Source organism: Chrysochloris asiatica, unplaced genomic scaffold (genome assembly GCF_000296735.1).
Source record: "Chrysochloris asiatica unplaced genomic scaffold, ChrAsi1.0 scaffold00032, whole genome shotgun sequence".
Lineage (NCBI taxonomy): Eukaryota > Metazoa > Chordata > Mammalia > Afrosoricida > Chrysochloridae > Chrysochloris > Chrysochloris asiatica.
In genome coordinates, this window is record NW_006408550.1 from 18,792,205 (window position 1) to 18,797,359 (window position 5,155).

General features: G+C 37.2%; 1 pseudogene; it reads right to left on the bottom strand.

Moving 5' to 3' along the window:
• Positions 1–1,348: 1,348 nt before the first annotated feature.
• Positions 1,349–1,769, bottom strand: LOC102823668 (annotated as a pseudogene).
• Between the last annotated feature and the right edge of the window lie 3,386 nt (positions 1,770–5,155).

Here is a 5,155-nt window from a genome sequence, read left to right on the forward strand (position 1 = left end):
AAGTCTTTCAAAAGATTCTTAATTCCTTTAATTAAAAAAGAAAAAGAAATTTATCTTATCCACATAACAAATAAAACTCCAAAGATTACATCATAAAAAATGTTTTAGAAAACTAAGTTCTTTGATATGATGATATAAAGTTTTTTTTTAAAAGAGGGCAACATAAAAATTTAAGCAATTTTCATCTAAAATAATTTTTAAAGATTATGGGTAATTTTTCTAATCATCATTTTAAACTAAAAATATGCAAAATGTGAGAGAAGATTACTAATACACAAAGAAAAAAAAATTATATTGAATCTTGTTGTTGTGATGTGGAGTCGGTTCCGACTCATAGAGACCCTGTACAGGGTTTCTGAGGCTGTAAATCTTTACGGAAGCAGAAAGCCTCATCTTTCTCCCGTGGAACCACTGGTAGTTTCAAACTGCTGACCCTGAGGTTCGCAGTCAGATTTGTAACCATTACGCTAATATTTTTTATATGGAAAAAATTACCCCTCCTTTTCTCTGGTCTTTAATTTGATTTTTCTCATAGTATGTATGAGGGGGTTTCAAATATTTCATGGCAAAATTCAATTAAAATTGTATAGTTGTCTTACTCTTTCTTATGCAGTTATACCAGAAATACCACAAGTGATGTCTTTATAAACAGAAATTTAGGAGGTTTAGGAGGCTGGAAGATCAAATTCAGAAAGCCAGGTGTCATGGAAGGTTTTTCTCTCTGCTGGCTTTGGTGTTGACCCTACCCTTATCTTCTTTCAACATCTAGGGACTCAGCATTTCCTGGAGAGCCACATGTATCTTGTCCTCAGCTTTCCCTAGGGTCTAGGCGGTTCTCAGGTCAGTAACCCTGGGGCCAAACCATACACTCCACCCTGGGCTCTTCTTCCTTGATGATACTCGGATGACTCCTCTGTGCTTGTTTATTTACATCACAAAAGAAGTTCATTCAAGATACAACCTAACCCTGTAGATTGTATGCTCCTCGTGAACAAATCTGCATCTAATCATCCTCATAAACATCATCGAGGTTAGAATTTAGAACATGTAGGATAATTACACCAGATTACAAAATAGAGGATAATATTGAACTACTGAGAATCGTAGCCTCACCAAACTGACATATATTTGGGAGAAACACAAACTTAATCTGTGACATTAGTCAATCTTGATAAACTGTAGAAAGTTTATATATGTAACATGCATTACAGACTTAGGGAGGGACTTCAAAACATATGTGTAAAAGTTCTATTACCTTTTCGTTAATTTTTCCACAAACTTTTTTTTTTTTTAACAGTTGAATCTTTATTTAAAAGTCTCACCTGCCAACTTAGTGCCTTCCACCAACTCAGGGAGCAGGCTTCACGATCTTTTGCTTAGGTGCAGCCTTTGTAGGAGCCGTAGAAGCAGCCATTGCTGTCTTTTCAGGTGCTTGGTTAGCCTTCTCTGCAGCCCTGATGGCCTGTTCTTGTTGAGTCTTTCTAACTTAAGGCTTTAGATTTGTCTTGGCCATTGTATCATCAAGAGACGCACCAGTGATGGTCCTCTGGAATTTGACTGCACAGAGGGTTCTTTTTTTTTGTATTTCTTCCAATTGTCCCTTTTTATGCTTTCTTCTGTAGAGGACAGTCCAGTTTATCTGCTGAGGGTTCCTCCTGAAAAGGAATGCAGACCAAGGAATTGGAAAGCCTTCCTGTGGTCCTGGCATAGCATCTCCCATGGCCAGGGAAGATTTTGTACCTGCAGAAACTTCACAGTTTGGCCTTCATAGCTATGGCTGAATAGGAACTAGGAAGATGGTGAAGAGCTTCCACAAACTTTTTCAAAGTCCCTCGTACATGTACACTTCTGCCTCTTTGAAGTGGTCTCAGGATAGCACATCACTCTCACCCCCAGGCAGATCACTGAACATCCTCTTTGTTCTTCTATGCCTAATACAGGGCCATTAGTAGGCCATCTAGCTAAATTCCTAAGTATCAATAAGAACACTGATGCAAAACTCATTCAGTTAAGAAAGTTTTTTTTTTTTTTAGGCAGAAAGTTGTAGTAAGACAGTTCAAACAAAATGTTTGACTATACTGCAGAAAATAAAATTACTCTTCAATCTTTTCAGAAATTTCACTACATTACAAGAATACTGATAAATCCCATTGTGTCTGCCAGATGTGAACAAAATTTGTAATGTGCAAAAACACAAGACAACTCTATCCTCATAATCTAAAAGACATAGTTTTATGTAAAATGAGATAAAAGGCTTAACATAACAAAACTTTATTTTAAAGAAAAAATGATTGCTCATCATCAACATTTAATTGGTTAATCTAGTGACTTTTGCTCAAATATATCTTAATGCCAATAAATAAAAATGAGCAATAAGGTATATGAGTCAAACAGTAACAGCTTATTATGTGTTTAACATCCTCTTTCTTATATAGTATATTTAAGGCGCTCTGGTAGCATAGTGGTTACGAATTGGGCTGCTGACCTCAAGATCGGCAGATCAAAACTACCAGCTGTTCCAGCGGAGAAAAATGAGGCTTTCTGCTCCTGAAAACATTTACAGCCTCTGAAACCCTCTGCAGGGTCACTCTGGGTCGGAACCGACTCCACGGTACTTAACAACAACATATGTATATATACTTGGCAACTATATAAAATTCTACAATCTCTTATCACTTCCATTGGATTAAAGAGCAAACAATTCTTCCGGGAAAATATCCACTTCTTCCATCTGCATGTGTGCAAGGTAGCGACACTTGGAAATAATCTGAGTAAAGAAACCTACCACCTCCTCTCAGTGAGTTTGTGCTATAGTGATTTATGTGTTGCTCTGATGCCAGAAGCCATGACCCCAGTATTTCAAATTATAGCAAAATCACCTATGGTGGACAAGTTTCAACAGAGATTTTAGATGAGGAAAGATCAGGAAGAAAGATCTGGTGGTCTGCTTCTGACTCCTGTTGCTATTACATGCTATGGACTAGGTTCCAATTTGCAGCAATCCTATGCACAATAGAACGAAACAATGTGTCTTCCTCACAATTGTTATGTTTGACCTGTGTTGATCCATCTTATCGAAGGCCTCCCTCTTTTTGGCCAATTCTCCACTTTTCCAAGCATGATGTCTTTCTCCAGGGACTAGTCCCTCCAGATAACATAACCAAACTACAATAGATGAAATCTCACCATCCTCCCTTCTAAGTAGCATTCTGGTAGAACATGGTACTTTTAATATTCTTTGATAACATCATAATTCACATGCATCAGTTCTTTTCTGATCTTACTTGTTCATTGTCCAATTTTCACGTGCAAATGAGATGACTGAAAATACCATGGCTTGCGTCAGTTACACCTCAGGCCTCAAACTAACATCTTTGCTCTTGAACACTTTAAAGGTATCTTTTGTAGCAGATTTGCCTAAAACTACTACATAATTTTATTTCTTAAATGTTGTATCTATGAGCATTGATCATGTATCTAAGCAAATTTAAGTCACTGACAACTTCATTCTCCTCTCCATTTGTCATAATACTATTTATTGGTCCAGTTGTGAAGATTTTTTTGCAATCCATACTGAAGGCTGTGGTGGTGGTTGAGGCCATGGAGTCAGTTCCTACTCATAGCAACCCTTTATAGGGTTTCTGAGGCTGTAAATCTTTATAGGAGCAGAAAGTCCTATCTTTCTCCTGCAGAACCCCTGGTAGTTTTGAATTAGCTGACCTTGAGGTTAGCAGCTCAACCCATAACCTCTATGCTAACAGAGCTCCTTACTTACTTACAGTAAGTATTCCAAGTCCTCTTTGCTTTCAACAAGCAAAATTGTATCATCTGCTTATGGCGGAATTTTAATGAGTCTTCCTCCAATCCTGATGCCATGCTCTTCTTCAAAGAATCCAGCTTCTCAGATTACTTGGTCAGCATACAGATTAAGTAAGTATGGTGAAAGGATAAAACCCTGGCACATATCTGTCCTGATTTTAAAACATTGAGTATCCCTTTATTCTCATGGTCTATGTACAGGTTCCTCATGAGTACAATTAAGTGTTCTGAAATACCCATTCATCACAATCATATCCATAGTTTGAATACATTTGCATAGCCAATAAAGCACATGTAAACTTCTTTCTGGTATTCTCTGCTTTCAGACAAGATTCATCTAAAGACAGCAATGATATCCCTAGTTCCATATCCTCTTCTGAATCTGGTTTGATTTCTGGAAACTCCTATTGATATACTGCTGCAATCATTTTAAAATTATCCTCAGCAAAATTTTACTTGCATGTGGTTATAATGAAAATGTTAGAAGATTTCCATATTCTGTTGGGTCACCTCTCTTTGGAATGAGTGAAAATGTGGATCTCTTCCAATCAGTTGACCAGGTAGCTGTCTTCCAAATTCCTTGGCCTAGACAAATATAATTCCTTCCAAAGTTGTATCAATTTGTATTTCCTCATTTCCTGGACCCTCGTTTTTGCCAACGTCTTCAGTGCTGCTTGGACTTCTTCCTTTAATTCCTTCAGTTTTTGATCCTATGGTGCCTCTTGAAATGCATGGACAACAGCCTTTTTTTTTTTTAAGTCCAGTGACTGTGTATTCCTTCCATCTTCTATGGTGTTTCCAATGTCATTCAACATTTTGCCCTTAGGATCCTTCAACATTGCAGTTTGAGACTTGAATATTTTCTTCAGTTCTTTCAACTTAAGACATGCTAGTGTGTTCTTCCCTTTTGGCTTTCTAACTCCTAGCCTTTGCACATGTCATTATAGTATTTGACTCTGTCTTCTTGAGATGCCCTTTGAAGTTTTCCATTCAACTCATTTACTTCATGATTTGTAGTCACTTTAGCTTCTCTATGATCAAAAGCAAATTTCAGTGTCTCTTCTGACATCAACTTTGTCTCTTGTGACAACTAGTAAATAACAATTTTATGGATCACAATAGTACTGCATATGGTACTGAATGAGAATTCCAGAACACTTACTTGTGCTCATGTAGTACCCATACATAGGCCAAGAGACTGTCATCTGAACAAAAAAAGAGCATACTGTCTGTTTTGTGCTTTTATTAAATCAGGTAAGATGTGTGTCGGGATTGTATCCTTTCACCTTTTTAAAGTGTTGAAGAGCAAAGATGTCAGCTTGTGGACTAAGGTGCA